This window comes from Phalacrocorax carbo, chromosome 1, assembly GCF_963921805.1.
Source record: "Phalacrocorax carbo chromosome 1, bPhaCar2.1, whole genome shotgun sequence".
NCBI lineage: Eukaryota > Metazoa > Chordata > Aves > Suliformes > Phalacrocoracidae > Phalacrocorax > Phalacrocorax carbo.
In genome coordinates this window covers 204761753-204774619 of record NC_087513.1, presented here as the reverse complement: position 1 = coordinate 204774619, position 12867 = coordinate 204761753, and positions in this window count along the sequence as shown.

Sequence of the window (12867 nt, the reverse complement as noted above, 5' to 3'; positions counted from 1 at the left end):
GCCATGGACTGAGGGTATGCACAGAGAGTGTTGGAGCTGTTCAGTAATGTGACAAGCTGTGATGGATTTAATTATAAATTTGAGCTTTAGAAAATAAGGTAGTAAACTGTAAAGCTACCCATATTAGCTGTGAAGGACTTCCTTAACGACAAAGACATACTTGTAAATAACTACTCTAGACCTTCAAATTGTACTCAGTTTCTTAGCACAACATTATCCTTTCATGTTTTTACTAGGACACAAACAGAGGTACCAAAATATCAAAAGAAACTTTAGACCTGAATTCCAGATCTGATTTGCACCTGTTTAAAAAATGGCTAATAAACCTCCCTATGCTACAGACTCCTGCCTTTTCTGTGGGATGATCAGCAAAGTTCTACAACTGCTTGTTCCTGACAACAATGGAGGATAATAAGGATGTTATTAGAAAAGTCCCTGAAGTCATAAATAGCAAAAAGCATAGAAGCTGGAAAAGATGGCAACGTAAGCAATTGAAAACAGTATGTGGTATGAACAGCCGACAAATGTCAGACTGCAACTTTAAGCTCTGCTGAAAAACAAGACTCAAACCAGGAGAAAGCACTCATTCTGCAGCTACCGTATTTGGAAAGGCTTTCCAACATCAGAAAACAAAAAATCACACTGAGTTAAGAAAAACAAAGGTTATTCTTGTTTGTACTCTGGAAGCACATTACTTTAGGTATATACATTTTATTGTATTGGTACTGACTTCAATGGCAGACATTAAGCTATGGTGGCCAGGTGCATGTTCAACAAAAATATCAGGGTTTTTTTCTTTCAGAGTAACAGCACTAGCATTCAGAAAGCAGTAGTCATTGGGGTTGGTAATGCAAAGTCCAAGGGCACAGTCAAGCATAACATGACTTTGTATGCCAAAACCAAAATAATTTAAAAAACCACACCTCTGTACCTGGCCATAGGAGATATTTTAACCTCTCTGTCTGTCTGTTCACCAGCTAATGCTGGGACAGCAGTGTTGTGGTTTAGCTGGCAACTCAGCCCCACACAGCCACTCACTCACTCCCCACCAGCAGGACAGGGGAGAGAATCAGAAAGGTAAAGCTTAATAATGAAAATAAAACAATAACAACAGCAACAGTAATGCAGTGAAAAGGAAAATAACAAGAGAGGTGAAACCTGGGGCAGAACAAACAACCAAAACTAGCTGCACACAATACAACCACTCACCAACCCAACTCCACCAGTCCCAAAGCCACAACCACCCCACCATGGACCAACTGCCCCCGTTAATGTACTGGCCATGGCATCACATGGTTTGGAACGAACATCCCATTGGCCAGTCGGGGTCAGCTGCCCCGGCCATGGCCCCGCCCCCCCGGCCTCCTGCCCATGTGGCAGAGCGCGGGCAGCTGGAAAGGCCCCCGACTGCTCCAGGCGCTACTGAGCAACACTGAGCTGCTACTTAACAGCAGCTAAAGCATCAGTGTGCCATCGGCACTTTACCAGCTACAGTGAAGAGAATTAACTCTATCTCAGACAAAACCAGCACAGAAGTATAAGTAGGTTATATACTACAAGAACTGTAGAGGTAATTTCTGATGAAACAATGTTTCATCGGAAAATATGAATTGCTTGAGTATAAAATATTTCATTGAAGACCTGAATGCTAAGTGAGCAAACCTTCACCGAAAGCACAGTAAAGCCACACATAACTCTGTCCAGATTCCTGGTGTATTAGTCTTAGTGTAGCAGCTCTGGGACACCTAAAGCACTATTGCTAACCATGCTGCCTGCATTCTCAATGTTGCTGGCTCTACCTGGCATTGTGCCTGTTACGTTTGGGACAACAAATCTGATTCTGTCAGTAAACCCAGTTTCTGTCATGGAACCTGGAAATGCCTGATTCCTAGTTTCAAGTCAGCCTCTCTGCAGGCTTTCCCTTAGAAGGGAAGTCCAAGTGTGGACCACAAGAGTACCTGTGTGCCCTGTGTGATGCACACTGCCTGGCAGTGCAGGCTCAAGAGGATAATTTCCAGGACAGGCATCTACTGCAGAAGACAGAGCCAGAAGCCCTGGGGTTTGCAGCTCTACCCAGATCTCGTCTCCAGCCCTGTGGAAGTAAAACTCTGGCAAGACCAATGAAGGAAGAGTAATTTGAGACGGTCCCCAAGTATTCAGTATTTAGGACTAAGGCATTGAACTTTGGAGATACGACTGCATCCCATGGAACGTTTCCATGAGATAGATGCTTCTGTGGAAAGTGATGCAGTTATTCCCCTCACATTCACACTTCTTTAACAGCACATCTAACAGACCACCACTAACTATATTCTTGTCATGGATGGAATGATGGACTTCACTCATAAGAGAGAAGCAAAAATGTACTTTATTGATATAAAACAGTGAGTTAACAAAGTTCAATGGTTCAGTGGTTTACCAATATTTGATGGCAAGGTACACTTGATTATTTACTGCATAGAGAACAGGGTCAGGCAAAAATATCAGGGAAACCCTCCTGTTCAGCCATTAAGTTCAGAAAGGACTCCCTTGCTTTCTAAAATCATCCTCAGAGAGGATCTAGGTGTAGTTGGATCCAATCCTAGTTCCAGACTTGGTCAATGGTTTATTTCTAAAAGATTATATATGTAGAATCAATATTTATATCACTTAGATAAGATTTCAAAGTTTAGCATGCAATTAGCCAGTTACCAAGGATCTGTTGCAGCAAGTAATCTTTCAACCTCAGTGAGTAACTTTGACAGGCACCCCTGCTCAAGGGGAGATGTTGGCGTGCAGCCTGTTGCTGTGCAGGAGTGCTCAAAGGGCTCTTGGGCTGCTCAGTATTTATGGGAGTGAGATGATTGACTCATAGTTATATTTGCATACCGACCACAGGTTTTAGTTTCTTCACTGTCATTACATGGTTGTATTGCACAATAGACCTGTCTCCCAAATCCAGATAGGTTATCTGTCTCCCAAATCCAGGGTGAAAGCACAACATCACAATTCTGCAGCAGAACAAGAAAATGTCTGAATTCCCTAGAAAAGAAAAATAAAGCAAGCAGTTTTCCAGTCAGCTGCACTTGTCACACATTTTCTGTAGGGTAATATACTTCATGGAGGTAAAATTCTCCTGGCAAACTTAAGTCACAGACACAGCTCTGTCTGTCTGTGTTTGTCTACACATGAGTTTTAACCTGATATTGAGTGGTTTAGAAACAGATGAGGTTAAATAAATTTAATCCTATTATACTGAATCAAAAGTATTTTTATTTTCCAAAAACAATCTACTCCTTACTTTTACTATGATTTTAATATCACCAACTTCAGCCTTTTAAAATAATCAAGTAGATATTTTCTAGAGTCCATCTATAGCTGATGGGAAGAGATGGACATTACCAGTTCTGCTTTTGTTAGGAACCATTTTGGGTTTTTTTGTAGGATGAATCCATTCTGGTTGCCTTCACCCCTGTATTATGGACGGCTTTGGCAAGGTTAATGACAAGCTTAGACTAGTCAATTATTCTTTTAAACATCTTAGGCCTATCCTTAAGAATAGTGCTGTTCTCTTTGTTTTAAAATTTAATCTCTCATGGAATATTCATGAGTTTATCAGGCATTCAAGAAGCTAAGCAGTGTGCAGTACTAAGCCGAGGACCATGTTGAGGAACCTGCTCCTGCTAAGCTCTGTCTAGGCCCTGCTGTGAGGACTGCTAGGGAGCTTCCTTGGTGTGTCGTCTTATGTTATTACTCTACCCAGGGCTGAGAACAATTCCTGGAAAATTTTCTGCTGAACAGACGAGCTGGAACAGCAAATTTCATGTTGTACAAGTTTGTGTTTCCAAGGTATTTCATTAATTTTTCTGTTGTTTCCTGCACTATCACCTCTCTGTAGCTTGTATCAATCATGTCAATTCACAAGCAAAGCTCTGTGCAGTTCCAAGCAGGACATGTATTCTTGCAAGAGATTTAGAGGAGGGTTTCTCTGATAGACTGCAGTCCCCTGTTGACATCACTGAGATTTAAAGTTAAATAGAGATATAGCAAGTGAATTATGAAAATGAATAAATTTGTTCAATAGCTTCCCTTTCATACTGAGGTACTGCATTATACTTACTTTTTGCTTGGAATTCTGTAGAGCATGATAGTCCTGCAAGGAACTATATACTTCCTGCAAGGAAGTATATTCAGCAAATTTTGTGGCCTGGGAATCTTTGAACCTCAGTAAGAGGTGAACAGTGTATGATAAAGGCCTCTTTTGCCTTCATTTTTAGTGGAGTAAAACCAAAAATAAATATAATGTATAATAGAATGAAGGTCTTTATTTTATGGAAGGTTACATTTTACATCACAGCATCAATAATGGCTAGCTCCTCAGGACTAAACATTGCATACAGTCTAAGATAATTATGTATGATAAAATGAAATACTTCTTATAGGATATTTATACAACACCTCCTTTATGTAATGAAAAGGGGACTTCTAAATATTTGAAAGTTTCCAGAAGCAGACAAATTATTTTTTTCTGGGATTAGTTGAAGTATCAGGAAACCTCTCAAATTTTCCATTTCTCAGAATTAATCTTTTTCTTAATGACTTTTCCCCTCTTGCACTGATAGTCTGGATAGTGCTGCAAGACTGCAAAGCAAAAGAAATATATTGTTTCAGCATTTTAAATAATAATGGTGAAAATAATTCAGGCTGTCTGAAGGCAGAGGCCCTGATGCATACTAGGGCAGCCTACAGCTGCTATAACTATTCTTACATACTCTTTCTGTGGTGTCAGTGAGGGAAGGGAGAGTGTACCAGCAGTTAAATTTTTGTAGAGTACAGTGGTTTAAAGATCTTTTGCCAGGGCAGAAACCATGGACAGAATAGAATTGTTGGTTCTGCATGAGATTCTTGACAATTCTTACAATTGCAAGTAAACCTATGTGCAAGGAAGGTTATAATCATGAGCTCAATTTTTGTAAGACAGAGTGGGGACTGGGTCCTTTGCCACAGTAGAGCACTTCAGAGAAAATCTTTATATTGGGCAGCATTAATCCTGATTTCCTTAGGATCAGCTACCGAGCTCCCGATAAGGGTGAACATAGCGGCAACATGCTTTGTATTACACAGCTATAGATGACGGTGAGCTTTGGGTGACACCTGCTATTTAAGCACAAATTAAGGGCTGTGTTTGTTTGTTTGGGGTTTTTTAGTATCCTTAAAAAACAGAATAAAATATCATCTACTTACATGGATCTAGACCTTTGATACCAAGAGTAACAAAAGAATAATATGGAACAAAGAATTAATCTCTAGGTTCCTTAACAAGGGAGTACCATCTGGGAAAGTTCAGTGGAACAGACAGGAAAAAAAATTGAGATTTTTTAAGTAATAGAATTTTAAAATAATAGTTACTTAAAAAAAAAGACTCCTGCTTCTGTGGAAGACCCTTCTGCCCTATCCACAGAGCTAAAAACATTTTTAATCAATGGCAATTTGGACCAAAAAATGAATTTTAAAGGAATATAAATTATTAGTACATTTATGAGGAAAAGGGGACTTGAAATTTTGTAAATATATTTAATTTTACTGTTTTATTTTGGAAATAAGTATCCAAACATGTCATTTTGACAGCTGTAATGCAATATTTTGTGTTTGTTTTGAGATATCTTTTTTTTTTTTCACTGAAAGGAAAGAGTTTTTCAGTATTTCAGGGGCAAATGAATCTACCATTTCAGAGTGATCGAGCAGCAGTTTAGTTTGTTTACTTATTTCAAAATGATGTGAATAAACTACATTTCCCCACTCAAAATTATATATACACTGGATTTCATTTTGGGTCAAGTCAATTTATTTTCTTGTGATATTTCAACTACTGGAGTTCTCAGACATGTCTGCCCTTGGCTCAGGGTCCCCTCATTTTTCAAGGTCTCAGACCTGTAAAAAATCAAGGTAAATTCCATGAAACACTGCCATCAGCTCAGCAGAAGTTAGCTGAACTCAAGTTGTTTCAAATTAAATACATTTGGCAGGCAAAACTATAATTTCGCCACCTTTGGGACTACTCTTTGAAACCCATTGTTACAAGAGATGGCTGCTTGTAAACTGTTCTCACAGCAAAGACGACTAATATGATTGGGTTTTTTAGGATTAAGGGAATTGAAGTGTTGCTTAAAGTCACTCTTGCACCTTTTTTCTCTGCTCTTTTTTGTAGGTATGATAGAGCAACTTGGCCAAACATTTCATGGCTGAAAAATCAGCATCACAGGAATCATTAGTTAATTAAGCGTAGTGAGCTCTTTGACCCTGGCAGAAAACATGGCTATTTTTTCATTAAAAATGAAAATTGGTCAATGTTCTTTGGGTGCTGTAACATGGAGCCACTCCAAAAATGTAATTAAGCCTTAGTGGTACTTTTGTCAAATTTTCCCCATTTATGGGAACATGTTTTATGGATCTGTTTTTTAAAAAAAGTTCATCTCACCTGAATTAATGGACTTTTAGCCTTTTCAAACCCTAATGTATTTCCCCCATAGTGAACCAATCCAACTTAAGTAATGTGAGTACTACAGAAATACAAATATATAATAGTGTAGATACTTATGAGCTAAAATTTCACCAGGTGATAGTTTTAACACATATTATATTAGCTTGCTACCTGATAATAAGTTCCTTTGTTAAGTGTAACAAATTACACAAAACAAATAATATAATTTTTCGGTTGTTTGACATCTTCTGCAGGTCAGTTTTGCTGCTGATACTCTCCATCTTTATTTCAGTTCTCTCACATCTAAGCTAGAAAATAAGACATTAAAAGTAAAAGGAAAATAGACTATAGAAACTATGACTTAGACAGGAGTACCCACATCTGCTAAATATGAGGCAACTGGGAGTCCTGATGTTAAGGTAAGACTGGGACTCAAGAGATCTTGGCTTAGTTTCTATTTGCACCACAGACTCTTATTCCATATGCCTAGTTTTCCCACTGCAACCTTTCTGCCAGTTCTTGATTGGCAGTAAGAAGTTGATTCAAATTTGAGATTACTACAGAAACTCTTGGGAGAGTTATACTAAACTTCCTGGTGTTCTGGGAGATAATATTTCCCACTCAGAATCTAGTACCTTAAAAAACAATATTTTAATTAAGGAAGTAAAGAAAACACAACATAGATGAACATGATAATGATAGCCAATTCTTGAAGCATAATATACTATTTTAATGTATATTCTCTGAAGAAAATCTTACACTTTATGCTGCACCAAACACAACTGTTCGCCTTGCTACTTGCTTCCTCAAGCCATGCCTTGCACTGCACCGGTACTTCACAAGCTGATGAAGGTAACTTCGGTAGCTTTACTTGCAGTTTTCAGTTCTCAGCAGAGCTGATAGAGTGTTGTAAACTAACCGTAGTCTCTTTAACTCACAAAAAATCTTAAGCAGTTTCTCTGTCTCTCATAAGGTTGCATATGGTCCCCTGCCTTCTTACTCTCTTTTCCAGCTTTTAAGCTTTGTGCTTCCGTTCTGGAAGTAAAAGCCATCTGTTGTGTGAGGACTCACCACAGGCACATTTGGAGCTGCCTGGTACAGTTCTGTGTTACTAACCTTTACCTTTGTTGCAAAGCAAGTTCTTTTTACACCCAAGTGCCTCTCAGGTATTACATCTCTCCATGTGAAATGCAAACATGTTTTAGTTTTCTCATCAGTTCTTTTTATCTTTTTCTCCTTCACTCCACCAGATGACAACAAAATGACTTTCTCTTCCTGGACATCCCTTCCTCTAGATTTTGAGGTGAAGACTCTGTGGGTTTTAGTTTCTCTTCAGGCTTCAGCATCAGCAGGGTACATGCTTTTCTACCTTAATGTTCACTCAGGTGGCTGATCTGCCTAGTTCTACATTGGATATTTTGATTGCCAGCAAAACATCTCAATTTTGCACTACACAAAATTGTTGGGTTTTGCTTGTTCTTAATGAAGGAAAGCACAGTGCTTTGAGTTTTTACATACAGCAGAGAGAATAGAATCATTTGTGAGATGAGGCTTCTCCTGAAGGGTATTCATCCTTCAGATAGTTTTCCATTTCTGAACTAAGGTATTGCAATTCATATTTCTCCTTGACTATGATGAATGTAAAATCAGCTTAGAAAAAGATCAGATCTCCTCAGCTCTGGGCCTTTCGCAAGACAGAAGCCATTGGTGATGAAGCTTTAGTCTTTTCACCATGGCATAGTGTTAAGGCATTTTGTTGCTTTTCAAGGAAATCAGTGGTTTTTGAAAGATAGCAGTCAATTCTTCACCAGTCTTTTGTTCAGACAGATTTTTATAACCATCTTCAGGGTCCTGGATTTTGAAATCCCCAGAAAATGCAAGAACCAGACAGTTTTTCCTCCCAACAGTCAGGACTTACCATTCTCTACGAGTCAATTTGGGAGACCAACAAAAGTTCCTGGTAACGAAAGTGGTGCAGGATGCAACATAGCCACAGTTTTGGGAGGACTAGCAATACTAATTTCATGTAGGAATAAGGGCTGGGACCAGGGGACATGGGAATCTAATGCTAAATCACTTTGGAGAGAGGAGTGTTAAAGGATTGAGTGAGGATTACGTTGGTGCAAATAAATAAAGGCAGCTTTTGAGAGGCAATTTGGGGACTTTTAGACAAATTAGGAGGCATGGGTGAAGCATAAGTGGAGTGGAGGGCACAGCAGAGAGGAACTTTGTTATGAGGTCAGGAGAAGTACTGTGTTTAATGAAAAGCAAGGACCTCTGGGCTAGTGGGTTTTGGGGTAGTTTAAGGAATCTATGGGAGCAAGATAATAAAGGAGCACCATATATCATCCCTTTCATTGAGGTCTTTCCACCGTGCAGGACACTGATGTGAGAGCACACCTCAATTCGCTTTATATGTCTCCACAAGAAGGACTGGGCACCTTCATGTCCTCATCTTCCATCTAATTCAGAAAAATTGTTGCGCCCTCTGAGCTTGATTTCTCTTCACCTTAATTCCACTTCTTTGAATTCTTTGGGGTTTTTTGCTCTTTAGAACTGCAAGCCTTCTGGGCAGGGCATGATCCTTGTTATGAAATGTATAGAGGCTAGCATAACATTTTCATACTAACCAAGACTTCTGTTGTTGCATTCCTTTTTGTTGCCAGCCCACTTAATGTTAGTTTGGCCTTTGTGTATGTTATTTTACTCTACATCCTCATCCTGAAATTCATTCCTGATTTCAGACACATTCTGATTGCAGCCCTTACACCTTTTGTCTTATTCTTGCTTTCTTCAGCCATATGTGTTAAATATTTATGCCTTTTGTCCTTCTGTATGATTCATAATTAACTATCACTACTTGTCTGCTTCCTGAACGTAAAATTAACTTGCATGGGTAATATATGGCAGTGGTAAAGTCTAGAGCTGTGATTTGACACCCGGTAGGAGAATGGAGAAACGACAAGTTATCATTTTATACATTCATTATCTCAATCGGTACATCCCAGAAGAACCAAATAAAAAGAGTTTGCATTTATTCATTTGTAGCAGCTGATCACTGGCAGTAGGGGAGGCCAGAAAGTAAAACCTGATATTTTCTATAAAACTTCAGAGTTTTTGAAGTTGTTTACATTTGTTTGTGGAAAGGAATCAAGAGGTTTTGAGTCTGTAGATTTGTGGGGGGTTGTTAAAATCAGAAATAAATTAGAATATTCTGCCTCCTAGATAATAGATATTGACAGCGATCGGGATTCCTAGGGACTTTGAAAGGTCCATATTCAAGTTCTTCCTTGTCCCTAATCACAGGAGCTCTCTGGATGTATTCAAATTGCAAAAATAGAAAAATAGTTTAGAATTTGTTTTGCTAGTAAGAAACTGGCTTTTCACACAGCAGGACTGAGCACCACATATCACATTAAATATCCAGATTCAAATCCCGCAACCCAGTTAAAGGAGCAAGGATTTAAATCTCATCCTCCTACACGCTAAGAGAAATCCTCAACTGTTGAGATAATTCTACTTAGGAAAAAATACCTTTTGTTGTTCTCCACCAAATATATTTGGGACCAAAGTTACTTATTCAACACAAGTTTATTCTAACCAAACTGTTTTTATATTGTCTTATTTCTCCAAGAAACTTTAATAAATCTTGAAGTATTATAAAACAAAGGAAAGGCTTGCTGTGTTTCATCAGCTCTCAGACATTTGCAGTGTGTATCTGCATACTAGCTGCTGCTTGACTGTGTGGAAATAAAAAGTCACTGCCATACTGATTCAGGTTCAACTCCTGGGAAAACAAACACTCACAAGAATTTTTCTCATAATTTCTTGCATTTCTCTTCACCATGCATACATTTACACACCCAAACTGAAGCAAGCAGATCCTGAAGGTATATAATTATTTAAACATTTTATTTATTTCAGTACCATCAGGTAAATTACTTTCAAAATAGCTGACACATGCTAGCAGCTGCCATTTTTGTGATGCTCAACACAAAATAACTTTTTAGATGGAAATAACTTTTCCTCACTTCAAGGAAGATATCTGCCTAAAAATATATAAATGTTTGATGTGATGTAAATAATAAGTACTTAATTCTCTTCTAAGGTAAGCTGATTTATGTTATTCTGGTAATTTTCAGGAGCTTTAAAGTGCATATGTATGAATTGGTGTGATATAATTTATTTTATATCTATTTTCATTAGTAGATGGTATAATGTAGCATTAATGTAAAATAAGAAAAAAGCCTTGATACACCAACAGTAAAAATATGGGAACATATAAGGTTCTAATATGTAAGTCTAGGCATTCTACCACTTTAAAAGAAAAAAAATCTGAACAGCATGCCAGAATAAGTCTATTGAAAGTTACTTCCTAGTACCTGAAAAACTAAAAAAAAAGTTCTAATCTATAAAGATTATATAAAAATTACATATAATAAGATCTAGAACCATTTTCTTCTCTTATTAAAGTATAAATAGAATTTGATCTTTCTTCCCTGAAGAAAACAAATAACTATACTCAAGAGAGCAGGAAAATCTAAGGAATGAAATGCTTAGAAGCAGAAGTATACAAAACATTGGATATTTTTCATTAGAAAAATATTATTTCATCCAAATCAGAATCTTGTATGGGTCAGAAACTTAACTGTATCAGAACAGAACTCTGAAAATTTTGCTTGGAAATCTATTTATTCTGTATAGATCAGAGTTGGACTTAACTTGTCTGAACAAATAATTTATTCTTAAAGTTCAGTATCATATCAGGTATAATATTTTCATTGAGCTTAAAAGAAATAGTTTTGAAAAATTCCTTTATTGGTATTTTTAAATAAATAAAAGTTCCAGTACAAGGTGAAACTCTTTTTTCTGAAGACTTGGTATTTCTAAGTAAATGGAAATACTCACAGCCAGTTATTCTGTGAATATTTGCATAGTTGTCTAGTTACAATCCAGTAATAAATATTATAGGATGTGTAAATGCTTGCAAATGACAGACTACAGAAGATGAAATGCACTCTACTTTTAAAGCGCAGTCTCTTTGGAGATAGGCACATCTTCCCATGCAGGACAAGAAAAGGGTTAGCTGCCACATAATGGCAATCTGATCCATCCTCATACTGAGCTCATTATGGAGATAATCATTTGGGAGTTCTAAGCATGGGAAAGGGGAACGCTCTCAGTTTCATTCTTTATTTTCAAAGTGGACAAACTTGAAGGGCTACAGAGATGCTTTTAAAAGAGTCTTCTCAAGAGTCCAAAGCCCAATAGCCTTCCAGAAGGTAAATGACTACTGATATTCTTCCAAAGAACTGTGTTTGAGAGGGGAGAACAAGGTCACTATTTTGAATCGGAGGCATATCTGCCATAACAGCAACCAACTCCCTCTGTTTCCCTTATGATTTCCTGGTAAATGGAACACATAGTGCAGAAGAAGATAAGGAATTTAGACTTTCCTTAGGTAAAGGAAATAAGGAATATCAGCTCCTATCTCCAATATAAATATCCAGATCACTGAGCTGAAGACAAGCTGTCTAATGCCCCTGATCAGCCTCTCCTTTAGCAACCGCCCTATCTGGGAAAATAAGACAAATCAAACAACGAAACACTAGCAACAAATTAACCAAGGATTATTCGGTTATCATTTTCTTTGCTGAATCTGAAAAGACTGGCTAGGAGTGGCTGTCTTGTTAAATCACCAAGTCACACTGACCAACTGAAGTACAGATTTGACTGGAGGGATCAAAAGAATATTTTGGAGGCTTTCACACTCTATTGAGATAAAATATACTGTGGAATAAATGGTATGGATAGTTAAATAAAGTTATCCTGCAAGACTGGGTTATTTCCTAATTATTAGATTTCCAGTCTTGAACACCATTTGAATTCTAACAATTTAATCTTCACAGTATGAGGGTTTTTTCTATTTTGAATTGTCCTCCATAAAACAAATCACCAATGATGCAGAAAAGGCAGAGGTCCTTAACACCTTCTTCATCTCTGTCTTTACCAACACTGTCGGGTCTCAGGCTTTGGGAACAAAATTGCTGATTGATCCAAACACCGACCCACCATCAGTGAAGGAAGAGTTAGTACATGAACTACTAAAGGAGCTCGACCCCTTAAATCAATGCGCCCTGACGACATCCACCTGAGGGTGCTGAGAGAGCTGGCTGACATCATTGCAAGTCCACTCTATAATCTTCGAGAAGTCATGGAGAATGGGGGATGTCCCAGAGGACTGGAGGAAGACAAATGTTACCCCTGTCTACAAGGAAGGCTTGAGGGAGGATCCGGGTAACTATAGGCCCATCAGCCTTACTTCAATCCCTGGGAAAGTTATGGAATGAATCCTCCTGGGGGCCATCACAAGTCAAATGAAGCATGTGATTGGGAAAAGCCAACAT